The sequence below is a fragment of the Neofelis nebulosa genome, chromosome X (assembly GCF_028018385.1).
Source record: "Neofelis nebulosa isolate mNeoNeb1 chromosome X, mNeoNeb1.pri, whole genome shotgun sequence".
NCBI classification, from domain to species: domain Eukaryota; kingdom Metazoa; phylum Chordata; class Mammalia; order Carnivora; family Felidae; genus Neofelis; species Neofelis nebulosa.
Genome location: NC_080800.1, coordinates 61344161 through 61359332, shown reverse-complemented (window position 1 = coordinate 61359332; position 15172 = coordinate 61344161). Strand labels below are relative to the sequence as shown.

At 36.8% G+C, this 15172-nt stretch overlaps 1 pseudogene; it reads right to left on the bottom strand.

The window, feature by feature from the left end:
* Positions 1–9852: 9852 nt before the first annotated feature.
* On the bottom strand, positions 9853–10210 carry LOC131503029 (protein BEX1-like; annotated as a pseudogene).
* Between the last annotated feature and the right edge of the window lie 4962 nt (positions 10211–15172).

Sequence of the window (15172 nt, the reverse complement as noted above, 5' to 3'; positions counted from 1 at the left end):
GTGGTTGATTTCTAATTTCATTGTGCTATGGTCAGAAAAGATGCATCTAAGTCTTCCATCTATTTTAATTCATTGAGGCTTGATTTTGGCCTAATTTTGATCTATTCTGGAGAATGTTCCGTGTACTTTTGATAAGAATGTGTATTCTTTTATTTTAGGATGGAATGTTCCAAATACATCTGTTAAATCCATCTGTTCCAATGTATTATTCAAAGCCATTCTTTTCTTGTTGATCTTGTGCTTAGATGATGTGTCCATTGATGTAAGTGGGGTGTTAAAGTCCCCTACTATTATTGTATTATTATTAATTAGTTCCCTTATGTTTGTTATTAACTGTTTTATGTACTTGGGTTCTCCCATACAGAGTGCATAAATATGTACAATTGTCATATTTTCTTGAGTGATTATTCCCTTTATGATTATATAGTGTCCTTCTTTGTCTCTTTCATGGAATTTGTTTTAATGTCTATTTTATCCAATATAAATATTGCTCTCCTGGCTTTCTTTTGACATTCATTTGCATGATAAATGTTTTTCCATTTCTTCACTTTCACTTTACAGGTTTCTTCAGTTCTTAAATGAGTTCCTTGTAGGCAGCAGATAAGCGGGTCTTGTCTTTTTATCCACTGTTTCACCCTATGTCTTTTGATTGGAGCATTTAGTCCATGTACATTCAAAGTAATTATTGATAGATATGTATTTATTGCCATTTTGTTACTTGTCTGGTAGTTGTTTTTGAAGTTTCTTTATTTTTTGCATATCTACTAACATTGTTTGATTTGTGGCAACAATTCAGTTTATATATAGCATCTTCTGCATATAGCAGTCTATGTTAAGCTGTAGTTCACTTAAGTTTGAACTCATTCTTTACTCTTCTCTCCACATTTCAGATATTTGATATCATGGTTTACATCCTTTTACTTTGTACTTCTCTTGACTAGTTTTGACAGATATACTTTATTTTCTTTTGCTTTTGTGCTCCCTATTTTTCTTACACTTATTTATTGTTTTATTTTCTATTCCCAATGTCTCCCTTTTAGTAGTCATAAAATCTTTTAACATTTTTGTTTGGGAATCTTTTTTAAAAAGTTTTATTTATGTCGAGAGAGAGAGAGAGAGAGCAAGCAGAGGAGGGGCAGAGAGAGAGAGGGAGAAAGAAAATCTCAAGCAGACTCTGCACTGCCAGCACAGAGCCTGACATGGGGCTCACACCCACAAACCATGAGATCATGACCTGAGCCAAAACTAAGAGTCAGATGCTAAACCACTTAACCAACAGAGCCACCCAGATGCCCATGGGAAACTCTTTATCTCTCCTATTCTGAATGATTGCCTTGGTGGATATACTGTATTCTTGGTTGAAGATACTCCTTTTTCAGCACTTTGAGTACATCATGCCACTCCCTTCTGGTCTGCAAAATTTCCACTGAAAAATCAGCTGATATACTTATGGGATTTCTTTGTATGTAACTGTCTTCCTTTGTAACCTTTAAAATTCTTTATTACTATTTTTTTACCATTTTAATTACTATGAGTCTTGTTGGACCTCCTTGGGTTGAATTTGTTTGGGATTCTTGGTACCTCCTGAATTTGGAACTCTATTTCCTTCCCCAATTCAAAAAGTTTTCAGCTATTATTTCTTCAAATACATTTTTTACCCCCTTTCTCTCTTCTTCTGGGATCCCTATAATGCAAATGTTTTTATGCTTGATGATATCACTGAGCTTTCTATTATGCAGTGTTTTTTTTGTCCCTGTTCACTCTGACTGCTTTCCATACTCTATCCTCTTGCTTGCTCTCTGTGATGTTAGTGAGACCAGTCAGGCAGGGTCTGAGGGGACACGACAGCAGAAGTGTTAACACTTCTGACGGGTGTCAGTGTTAGGAAAATTTGTACTGAGCTGTGAGTCCTAGGGTGGATTCCCCACAGCATGGTGTCTGCCAAGTTCATGGAGTGTGGTGGCAGTCGTGGGGTTGGTGGTGGTCTAGAGAATGATACATCTGTGTGGGTGGTATCAGGGCAGGGCATGCAAGGGGCATTATCAAATTTGTACTGAGCTGCTAGTCTTAGGCTGGATTCCCTGAAGTGCAGTGGCAGTTGGCACACAGCAGCGGCTGCAGCCTGGGTTACAGCTTGTGTGCATGTGGTGGCTGGGCACAACATAGGGCATCTGTGTGCAAGGGGGCTAGGCATACCATGGCATCTGTGTGTGTGGTGTCTGGGTGTGGAATGTGAGGAGCTAGTAAAATTTGCACTGAGCCACTAGCCCTAGGCGGGATCCCCCAAAGCACATTGGCCACGGGGGCATGGTGTGTAGAGGCAGCAGCTGTGCTGGGTGCTCATGGCATTAACAAAAGTTGTGTTGAGCCCAGGGCAGAGACCAGCAGGCTTGGAGTAGGCAAGTCCTCAGGAGAACTCATGGTCAGGGTACACTGCTAACTGGTTAAGTATCTGTGCAGTGCCACCTTCCATAGGTGGCTCTGTGTTTATGCTGAGTCGCAGGGGAGGAAAATGGCAACTGATAGCTCCTTTGTTCCCAGAGAATCCCCTAACATGCTCTGAAATAAGTATAAACAGATCTCCCTCCTGTTGTGCAAGCTATGAATTCTATATTACCTTTCTGTGGGCTGATGTCTCTTTAAGGGCAGAGACCCAACTTTCCCTTGCCTTCCTGGTTTGCCCACTGCTGAGTCAACTGACTTTTGATGCTCCAGGCTCTAAGTCCACTGGTTATACATACTCAGAGAATTCAGCCCCTCTGGTTTTCAAAGCCAGATATTATGAGGATTCATTTTCCCTTTTGGGACTCCCTGGTGGTTTTCCCTCTCCATGACCACAGCTCCTTCCCTCCTGTGCACAGCTCCTGACGTCCATTTTTGCCCTTCCTAAACTCTCTGATGCAGCTTCCTCTCTACATTTAGTTATGGAGTTTGATCTGCTAGTCGTCAGATAGCTCTCCAGTTTATTTACTTGAATGTGAAAGATGTCTAGTTGTAAACATAGGAGAGGTGAGCTTAGGGTCCTCCTACTCTGCCACCTTGCACCCCTTTAATCACAGGGCATGGTAATACTAAGAGATGCCCTAAGGGATCTTTTGCTTTTATATATCCTCTTCCTTACCTCCATTGTGGAGTAGTAGTCCAATTTCTCCTTGGTTGTCACAGTTAATCATACCATCCATTAATCTCCTTCATCTGTTTTGCCCATTCCCCCTTTTATAACCTCTATACTTATAACAGCATTATTTACAATAGCCAAGTTATGGAAGCAGCCAAAGTGTCCATTGATAGATGAGTGAAGAAGATGTGAGATGTATGCATGTGTGTATGTGTGTGTTGTGTGTGTATGTATGTATAGTGGAATATTATTCAGTCATATAAAAGAATAAAATCTTGCCATTTGCAATGACATGGATGGAGCTAGAGAGTTTAATGCTAAGCAAAATAACCTAGTCAAAAAAGACAAATATCATATGATTTCACTAATATATGGAATTTAAGAAACAAATTAAAAAAGAAAAAAAAAGAGGCAAACCAAAAAAATTCCACACATTTAACTATAGAGAACAAACAGATGGTTACCAGAGGAGAGATGGGGGGCAGTGAAAAAGATGAGGGGATTAAGACTACACTTATCTTGCTCATCACTGAGTAATGTCTAGAATTTTGAATCACTGTATTGTATACCAAAACTAGTATAACACTGTATGTTAACTATACTGGAATTAAAATAGAAAGAAATGAATGCTAGGGACTAAAATAAAGAAATTCAGAAAAACAAAACAAAACAAAAACAGGGGTGGGTGAGTAGATTTCAAATGACAAATCTACTGTAACATTTCAATCTCCCTAAACCTTTTTATCCTTTCCTCTACATTAAAACCAAGGCAGGTTTGCTATTACAAACTCACACTTTGGTGCACTTTTTGGTCCGTGTTTCAGACAACCAACAAAAAAAAAAACCTATAAGAGCCCTTTATAACTTCCTGACCTGCAACATTAAAAGTAATATCTCCACTTAGGGAGCATACATCAATAATTTTGGCCTCATCCAGCTTTATGTTTCTTCCACTATTATCCCACACACTTAATATCCATTCCCACACATATTCCTTGGATTGCTGTCTGTGTGGATTAGAAACCCAAGTAGTTCTTTTGGAGTGTAGTGAACCTCCGTATGGGTCACACTTTGTACTTCATCCTTTGCAACCTGCTGGGACATGATCGAGTTATAGGTCTAGAAACAAAGAGAAGTGGTGGGGGTAGGTCCTAAGAATAATCAGCAGTGTTTTGCACAGAAACATCCCCAGGGGAGGTCATTAATGTTTCCTCAGGCAGTGTAGGTTTATCCCCTCAACCAGAGGTAAAGAAACTGCTTCCACTGGGGGTAAGTGGCCTCTTCCACTTGCCAATAATACTTATCAGAATTTATGGGCTCAATGTTCCTGGTTTCATCAGGGTCTTCCCACACGTCTCCATTCCAACTTTCAGGATCTCATTCCTTCCTAATAATGCCCTCATATTAACATTAGACATCCTATGAAGTTGGGAGTTCAACTTGTGTTGTAATTTAGCCAGATGAAATTCCAGGTTTGATTTTCAGTAATCTGAGCCCTGTGGTTATAGAAATTCAAGGTCTCTTTCAGGGTACATATAGAAACTTTCATGTCATTATGTAGCACTTAAGTTGGGAATTCTGATTTCTGAGCTCATTATTTTCTTTCCCCAATTTGTCCAGTGACATTAACAGCAATTAGATAGTCTCACCATATTCATTAGTTTGCCAACAATTTTCAAAATTTATACGCAGTCAACCAGCTCCTTCTGATAGATGGTTTATTAATGCCAAATTGTATGTTTTTCCTCTCTATATTGCTAAAACATAAGATTACCAGTGTTCTCTTTAGTACTGGAATACAGTCATTAGCACTTCAGAATATAATTGACTCAGAGACCCAATTCCAGAAACCCCAGAACGAATTCAGAAAACTCATCCTTAAAATTCTGTTCCTCTGTAATCACTCTCAGTATCAAAATATATATTAGTCGGGTTTCTAATAACGAATTGGTTCATGAGATAATGGAGGCTGAGAAGTCCCAATATCTATAGTCAGCAAGCTGGAGAACCAAGAGCACTGATGATATAGGTTTCAGTCCAAAGGCAAAAAGGGTTGAGATCCAAGAAAAGTCAATGTTTGAGTTCAAATCTAAAGGTTAGAAACAAACCTATGTCCCAGCTCAAAACAGTAGGCAGGCAGGAGTTTCCTCTTATTCATGGGAGGGTCAAGCTCTTTGTTCTATTCAGTCCTCCAACTGATTGGATGAGGGCTACACATTATGGAGGGCAATCTTTACTCAGTCTAACTATTCAAATGTTAATCTTATCTAAAAACACCCTCACAGACACACCCAGAATAATGTTTGACCAAATATCTGGGCACCCATGGCCTGGCCAAATTAATACAAATTTAACCATCACAAAATAAGGTTCACATAACATAAAATTGAGTATTTTAAAGTGTACAATTCAGTGGCCTTCAGTGAATTCATAGTGTTGTGCAACCATCACCACTATCTAATGGCAGAACATTTTTTCTACCCTTAAGCCAGTACCACACTATTTTGATTGCTTGTAGCCTTGCAGTAAGTTTGGAATAAGGAAATAAGAGTTCAACTTTCTTCTTTATCAAGATTATTATGGCTGTTCCCCCTTGCCATTTCATATGAACTTGAGAATTAGCATTTCCATTTTTGTTTAAAAAATACTGTTGAAATTTTGTTAGAAATTGCATTGAATCTGTAGATTGCCTTGGGTCATATTGACATCTTAACAACATTAAAGCTTTCAATTCATGAATACAGGATTTCTTTCCATTGATTTATGTCTTTTAAAATTTATTTCAACATTATTTTTTTTTAAATTTCAGTGAACAAGTCTTGTATGTCTTTAGGCTTTTGAGATTAGGTCTTAAGAATAAAAACTGAGGTTTCCTTAGTGAGAAAATTTCTTCTGTGGACTGCAGTACCAGTTTTTGCTTGAGAATTTCCAGCCTGCCATCCTGTCTTATGGATTTCAGATTTGCCTTGCCTATCACCAAAATCATATAAGCCAATTCTTTGCAATAATCTCTCTCATTGTGTTTCTCAGACTCTTTCTTTGTCTCTGTCTATATATATCTATCTCTTTATCATATATATATGATATATATATATATAGTCTATAGACTATATATATAGACTATATATATATATATATATCATATATATATATAGTCTATCTATCTATCTATCTATCTACCATCTATCATTTACCTATTTCCCTTATAGTTGTCTGGCAAAACCCTGACACATATTTTGGTACTGAAAATGATCAGGAACTGAAGATGAATTTCCTAAACTGGTTTTTTGTTTACTGGAAATGACTCTATTTCAGTGGTAAAGAGGGTACTAAAATCCATGGTATGATGTGGCAATAGAGATAGGCAAAATATCACCATGGGAAACTCTTAATCAAATGCTAGTAAAAAGTGAGGTTCTAAGTCACTGTGTCATTGATAGTTAAAAACATTTTCTTTCAAAGTAATATGCGTGGTGAGTTTGGCTTGTTGCTTCTAATGGCACTGGAGTAAGTGGAAAAAGCATGATGAGCTCAGGGCTTCAAATTCCCACGTCAAACTTTTCATAAATAACCTGAAAACCTGTGTATAACTGAAAGCAATCTTCATCTACTGTAGACACAGGGCTGAGATTTCTGAAAACTAATCCCAAAGTTTCATCCTGTAATAACAATGCAGTCTTGCAGGGTATCTTAAATTGGGAAGACATTAATTGGGAAGAAATTGAAACAGGAAATTTGGGATGGAGACATATGGGGAAAATCCCAATGATACTGGGAACATCAAACCCCTAAATTCTGTGGCATCTTCTTGCCAGTAAATGTATTCTTTCCAACCTTATCTGAGTCAGTAATCCTGCGTTTCCTGAAGATCCTCAGGCCTCCTCTTAGGTAACTGTGTGGTAAGACACTTCTGATTCTTCTCAGGACCTATCTCTACCACCTTTCTTAACTTTTAAACCTATAATTAGAGTCAGGTCTCACCAGTCCCCAAAGAATAAAGTATGATCCAGGAGGAGGTATACTAGACACCAAGAGAACTGTGTGGTTTTCTGATTTTTACAGACAAAAGTCCGAGTAATATGTTTGGAGATGGATATTTAGGATGCTGAATAATGGTGGAATGAACATAAAGTTTTATCAGGCTTAAACTGTTTGTATGGACACACTCATCAGATATTCTGGATTCATTGTTTTAACTTGAAGGATTAGAAGGGGCTCTGACAAATTGGTTGGGTGGCTGAACCATGTACCAAAAGGTGGCCTACAAGAAATGAAGTAGAAATGGTAGAACTGCCTTGGTAAAGATTGGAATGTTAGACTGAATTTATCATGTAAGACTTTTACACACATAAATATATAAACATTGAAAATTGATTTTTATCCATTTAGGTTTTAAAAACCTCCAAACTATTCCATGGTGGCTGAACCATTTCACATTCCCACCAGCAATGTATGAGGATTCTGATTTCTCCATATTCATTCCAACACTTTGTATTTTCCATTTCTAAGATTATAGCCATCCTAAATGCATGTGAAGAGGTACCTGATATTGGTTTTGATTTGCATTTTCCTAATGACTAATGATGTTGAGCATCTTTTCATGTGCTTCTTGGTCATTTGAATGTCTTCTTTGGGGGAATGTCTAACCAAGTACTTTGCCCAAGTTTTAAGTGATTTGTCTTACTGAGCTGTAAAACTTCCTTATATATTCTGCATGTTAGACCCTTAGATACAGGATTTGCAAATATTTCTTTCAGATTCTATTGGTTGTCTTTTACTTTCTTGATAATGTTCTTTGATGCAAAAACTTTGTAATTTTGATGAAGTCCAAATAATCTATTTTTTTTCTTCTGTTGCTCATGGATTAGGTATTATATCTAAGAGTCCAAATACAATGTCATGAAGATTTACCCTTATATTTCTTCTAAATGTTTAAATTTTTTTTTTTACAAATATATTTTTGATTCACTTTTATTTAACTTTTAAATATGGTGTGATGTACTGGTCCAACTTTGTTAACAGCACCATTTATTGAAAAGGCTATTCCATTGCCTGGTCTTGGCACCCTTATCCAAGACCAATTGGTCACAGATGTATTGCTTGTTTCTGGCCTCTCCTTGCACTTCTATTACATGGGTCTAAATGCCTGACTTATGCCAGTACCACACTGTTTTTACTTCTGTGACTTTGTAGTAAATTTTGACACTAGGAAGTGTGAGTCCTGTCACTTTTATTTTTTTCAAAGTTGTTTTAGCTATTCAGGGTCTCTTGTAATTCTGTATGAATTTGAGAATAGGCTTTTACATTTCTGAAAAAAACTGGCTACAGGAATTTGCTAGAGATTTCATTGAATCTGTACATTGCTTTGTGTACTATTGCCATCTTAAAAGTATTCAGTGTTCTAATAAATGAACAGAAGATATCTTTCCATCTAATAATATCAAATGTTTTAATGCATGAACACAGGATGTCTTTACATTTCAAGGTCTTTAATTTATTTCAGCAAAGTTTGTTGATTTCCCAGTAAAAGATTTTTATTTCCTTAATTATATTCCTTACTAGGTATTTTGTTTTTTTTTAGATACTACTGTAAATGGAATTTTTTCTTAATTTCTCTCTCAGATTGTTTATGACTACTGTTATAGAAATACAACCAGTTTTGTATGCTGATCTTGTACCCTGAAACTATGCTCAATTTATGCAAACCTTTTATTAATTTTCTTGCCTAATTGCTCTGTCCAGAAATTCTAGTATAATGTTGAATAAATGTAGCAGAAATGAGCACCCTTGTCTTAATTCCTGAACTGAGTTGGAGAGCTTTCAGTCATTCATTATGTTAGCTGTATGATTAATATGACTTTGGTAAATGTTATTTATCATATTGAGGATGATATCTTTTATTTTTAGTTTTCTGATTGTTTTTATAATACAAGGATGTTGAATTTTGTCAAAAGCTTTTCTGCATATGAGATGATCATGAATTTTTTTCTTTTGTTCTATTCATATGGTATGTTACATTGACTGATTTTTGTATATTGAACACACTTGAATTTATGGGATAAATCTTAGTTATTGTGTGTAATTATATTTTTAAGTTTATTTATTTTTGAGAAGGAGAGGGTGTGAATGGGGGGGGGGCAGAGAGAGGGAGAGAGAGAATCCCGAGCAGGCTCTGCACTATCAGTGCAGAACCTGATGTGGTGCTTGAACTCATGAACTGTGAGATCATGACCTGAGCTGAAGTCAGATGCTTTGACTGAGCCACCCAGGTGCCCCTGTGTGTAATTCTTTTTAATATCCTGTTGGAATTACTATGTTGGAACTTGCTGAAGCATTTCGTATCTATACTCAGAAGGTTTATTTGTTTGTAATTTTTTTTCCTTGTGGTGTTGTTGCTGGCTTTGGTATCAGGGTAGTACTGTTCTGATAGAATGAGTTAGAAAGTCTTTTCTTTTCTTTCTTTTCTTTTCTTTTCCTTTTAAACTGCTTTATTAAATTCACAATATATAATGAGCTTCTTGCCATTCAATAGGGTAAAACTCCCCTGCTAACAAAATCTTACAAATTGGGTCAAAATCCAACATTCAATTAGAAGCTGGTAATAGGAGACCCACAAGAGACATGTAACACCAAAAGGGTTACAACCAATGTACATTGAGAACATGTAAGTTTAGGAAGTAGGTGTATCTTCCTATTAACTTCAGAGAATTCAAGGACTGAATTGAATTTAGGATTCAAGGCATAATGCAAAACTCATCATGATGGTCATAGTTAGGAGAGTCAGTGCTAACTGCCCGCAGACTATGTTGAATTGCTTTTCCCTCAGCCTTTCTATCAACTGTCTCACCTCCTCCCCAACCCTTTCCATATTCTCTCTCCTTGCCTGTGGCTCCCTAAGCCTCTGAATCAGGGGCTGACTAACACGGAACCACTTACAATTTACTTTAGGCACACAATATTCACCAGCTTCCAAAGGGAGGGCTATGGGATGTCCTTAATTAGCAACTTGCTTCTTTTCATCCTTTTTTCATTTTCCTGGTTGGCATTTTCCATGTTGAGATTTTTTACTGCTTGTTCCTCTTTGGACACCATTGCTCCTGGGCCTATCCTTGTAGTCTCCTCCTCCTCCCGATTCTCACTGGGAGTGTGCTGCCTTAACATTTAGACCCCCCACTCCAGCAACCACCAGTTTGTTCTCTACATTTGAGTTTGTTTTTGTGTTTGTTTGCTCAATTGTTTTGTTTTTTAAGATTATACATATTAATGAAGTTCTAAGATATTTGTCTTTGTCTGGCTTATTTCACTTAGTGTAATACCCTCTAGGTCCATCCATATTGTCACAAATGGCAAGATTTCATTCTTTTTTATGGTTAATATTCCATTGTGGTGTGTGTGTGTGTGTGTGTGTGTGTATGACGTCTTTTTTATCTAGTCATCTATTGATTGATACATTAAAGATCTAAATGTGAAACCATAAAACTCCAAAAATATAAGCAGTAATCTCTCAGACATCAGCCTTAGCAACATATTTATATGTGTATGTCTCCTCAGCAGGGGAAACAAAAGCAAAATTAAACTATTGGGACTACACCAAAATAAAAAGCTTTTGCACAGCAAAGGAAACCATCAACAAAACAAAACACAACATACTGAATGGGAGAAGATATTTGCAAATGATATATCTAATAAGGGGTTAATATCTAAAATATATAAAGAACTTATACAACTCAACATCAAAAAAAAACCCCTAAACAATCAAATTAAAAAAAATTGGCAGTGGACGTGAATAGACATGTTTCTAAAGATGACATATAGATGTCCATCAGACACATGAAAAGATGTTCAATCATAATCAGGAAAATGCAAATTAAAACCACAGTGAGATACAATCTCACAGCAGTCAGAATGGCTAGTATCAAAAAGACAAGGAATAAGTGTTGGTGAGGATGTGGAGAAAAGGAAACCCTCATGCACTGTTGGTGGGAATGTAAGCTGGTGCAGACACTCAAAGACAGTATGGAGGTTCCTAAAAAAAAAAAAAAAAAAAAAAAAGAAAAAGAAAAACATATGATTCAGTATTTCCATTTTGGGTATTCACTCAAAGAAAATGAAAACACTAATTCAAAAAGAATTTTTCACCCCTATGCTTATTGCAGTATTATTTAAAATAGTCAACATATCGTAGCAATTTTATTACTTTTTATAGGTCTGATCAGATTTTCTATTACTTGTTGAGTCAGTTTTGTTAATTTGTGTGTTTTTAGAAGTTGGACCATTTTATTTATGTTATCTAATTTGTTGGCCTACCATTGTTTACATTATTTTTTAATAATCATTTTTATTTGTTAGGTTGGTAGTAATGTCCCCACTTTCATTTTTATTTTAGTTATTTTACTCTTCTCTCTCTCTCTCTGTTAGGTGAGATAAAGGTTTGTCAATTTTATTGATATTTTAGTTTCATTAATTTTTTTTTCATTCTGTATTTTATTTATTTCCTCTCTAATATTTCTTCCTTTCTTCAACCTTTGGTTTAATTTACTCTCTTTTTTCTAGTTCCTTAAGGTATAAATTTAAGTTATTGATTTGAGGTCTAATGTGTTAGGTTATTGATTTGAGGTCTAATGTGTTGGTATATAATGGTGCCTGGTATTCTCTTATAATCCTTTCCATTTCTGAAAGGTTAATAGTTATGTCCCCAGTTTCAGTTCTGTTTTAAGTAAGTTAGTTTATTGATTTGAGATCTTTATCTTTTTCTCTCTCTTTTTAGTTTTAAAGTGATGCTTGCTTTTTCTTTTTTCTTTCTATTAGGATTTTAAGTTTTAATTCCAGTATAGTGAACATATAGTGTTATATTTGTTTCAGGTGCACAACATAGTAATTCAACGATTCTATACATTACTCAGTGCTCATCATGATAAATATACTATTTAATTCCTATCACCTTTTCACCCATCTCCCCACCTACCTCCTCTTTGGTAACCATCAGTTTGTTCTCTATAGTTAAGAGTCTGTTTCTTGGTTTCTCTCTTTTTTCTTTTGCTGTTTTTTTTTAATATATGAAATTTATTGTCAAATTGGTTTCCATACAACACCCAGTGCTCATCCCAAAAGGTGCCCTCCTCAATACCCATCACCCACCCTCCCCTCCCTCCCACCACCCGTCAACTCTCAGTTTGTTCTCAGTTTTTATTTTTTTTTTTATTTTTTTTAATTTTTTTTTATTTTTTAATATATGAAATTTACTGTCAAATTGGTTTCCATACAACACCCAGTGCTCATCCCAAAAGGTGCCCTCCTCAATACCCATCACCCACCCTGCCCTCCCTCCCACCCCCCATCAACCCTCAGTTTGTTCTCAGTTTTTAACAGTCTCTTATGCTTTGGCTCTCTCCCACTCTAACCTCTTTTTTTTTTTTTTTCCCTTCCCCTCCCCCATGGGTTTCTGTTACGTTTCTCAGGATCCACATAAGAGTGAAACCATATGGTATCTGTCTTTCTCTGTATGGCTTATTTCACTTAACATCACACTCTCCAGTTCCATCCACGTTGCTACAAAAGGCCATATTTCATTCTTTCTCATTGCCACGTAGTATTCCATTGTGTATATAAACCACAATTTCTTTATCCATTCATCAGTTGATGGACATTTAGGCTCTTTCCATAATTTGCCTATTGTTGAGAGTGCTGCTATAAACATTGGGGTACAAGTGCCCCTATGCATCAGTACTCCTGTATCCCTTGGATAAATTCCTAGCAGTGCTATTGCTGGGTCATAGGGCAGGTCTATTTTTAATTTTCTGAGGAACCTCCACACTGCTTTCCAGAGCGGCTGCACCAATTTGCATTCCCACCAACAGTGCAAGAGGGTTCCCGTTTCTGCACATCCTCTCCAGCATCTATAGTCTCCTGATTTGTTCATTTTGGCCACTCTGACTGGCGTGAGGTGATATCTGAGTGTGGTTTTCATTTGTATTTCCCTGATGAGGAGCGCCGTTGAACATCTTTTCATGTGCCTGTTGGCCATCCGGATGTCTTCTTTAGAGAAGTGTCTATTCATGTTTTCTGCCCATTTCTTCACTGGGTTATTTGTTTTTTGGGTGTGGAGTTTGGTGAGCTCTTTATAGATTTTGGATAGTAGCCCTTTGTCCGAGATGTCATTTGCAAATATCTTTTCCCATTCCGTTGGTTGCCTTTTAGTTTTGTTGGTTGTTTCCTTTGCTGTGCAGAAGCTTTTTATCTTCATAAGGTCCCAGTAATTCACTTTTGCTTTTAATTCCCTTGCCTTTGGGGACGTGTCGAGTAAGAGATTGCTACCGCTGAGGTCAGAGAGGTCTTTTCCTGCTTTCTCCTCTAAGGTTTTGATGGTTTCCTGTCTCACATTCAGGTTCTTTATCCATTTTGAGTTTATTTTTGTGAATGGTGTGAGAAAGTGGTCTAGTTTCAACCTTCTGCATGTTGCTGTCCAGTTCTCCCAGCACCATTTGTTAAAGAGACTGTCTTTTTTCCATTGGATGTTCTTTCCTGCTTTGTCAAAGATGAGTTGGCCATACGTTTGTGGGTCTAGTTCTGGGGTTTCTGTTCTATTCCATTGGTCTATGTGTCTGTTTTTGTGCCAATACCATGCTGTCTTGATGATGACAGCTTTGTAGTAGAGGCTAAAGTCTGGGATTGTGATGCCTCCTGCTTTGGTCTTCTTCTTCAAAATTACTTTGGCTATTCGGGGCCTTTTGTGGTTCCATATGAATTTTAGGATGGCTTGTTCTAGTTTTGAGAAGAATGCTGGTGCAATTTTGCTTGGGATTGCATTGAATGTGTAGATAGCTTCGGGTAGTATTGACATTTTGACAATATTTATTCTTCCAATCCATGAGCAGGGAATGTCTTTCCATTTCTTTATATCTTCTTCAATTACCTTCATAAGCTTTCTATAGTTTTCAGCATACAGATCTTTTACATCTTTGGTTAGATTCATTCCTCGGTATTTTATGCTTCTTGGTGCAATTGTGAATGGGATCAGTTTCTTTATTTGTCTTTCTGTTGCTTCCTTGTTAGTGTATAAGAATGCAACTGATTTCTGTACATTGATTTTGTATCCTGCAACTTTGCTGAATTCATGTATCAGTTCTAGCAGACTTTTGGTGGAGTCTATCGGATTTTCCATGTAGAGTATCATGTCATCTGCAAAAAGTGAAAGCTTGACTTCATCTTTGCCAATTTTGATGCCTTTGATTTCCTTTTGTTGTCTGATTGCTGATGCTAGCACTTCCAGCATTATGTTAAACAACAGGGGTGAGAGTGGGCATCCCTGTCGTGTTCCTGATGTCAAGGAAAAATCTCTCAGTTTTTCCCCATTGAGGATGCTGTTAGCTGTGGGCTTTTCATAAATGGCTTTTATGATCTTTAAGTATGTTCCTTCTATCCCGACTTTCTCAAGGGTTTTTATTAAGAAAGGGTGCTGGATTTTGTCAAAGGCCTTTTCTGCATCGATTGACAGGATCATATGGTTCTTCTCTTTTTTTTTGTTACTGTGATGTATCACGTTGATCGTTTTGCGAATGTTGAACCAGCCCTGCATCCCAGGAATGAATCCCACTTGACCATGGTGAATAATTCTTTTTATATGCTGTTGAATTCGATTTGCTATTATCTTATTGAGAATTTTTGCATCCATATTCATCAGGGATATTGGCCTGTAGTTCTCTTTTTTTTACTGGGTCTCTGTCTGGTTTAGGAATCAAAGGAATGCTGGCTTCATAGAATGAGTCTGGAAGTTTTTCTTCCCTTTCTATTTCTTGGAATAGCTTGAGAAGGATAGGTATTATCTCTGCTTTAAACGTCTGGTAGAACTCCCCTGGGAAGCCATCTGGTCCTGGACTCTTATTTGTTGGGAGATTTTTGATAACCGATTCAATTTCTTCGCTGGTTATGGGTCTGTTCAAGCTTTCTATTTCCTCCTGATTGAGTTTTGGAAGAGTGTGGGTGTTTAGGAATTTGTCCATTTCTTCCAGGTTGTCCAATTTGTTGGCATATAATTTTTCATAGTATTCCCTGATA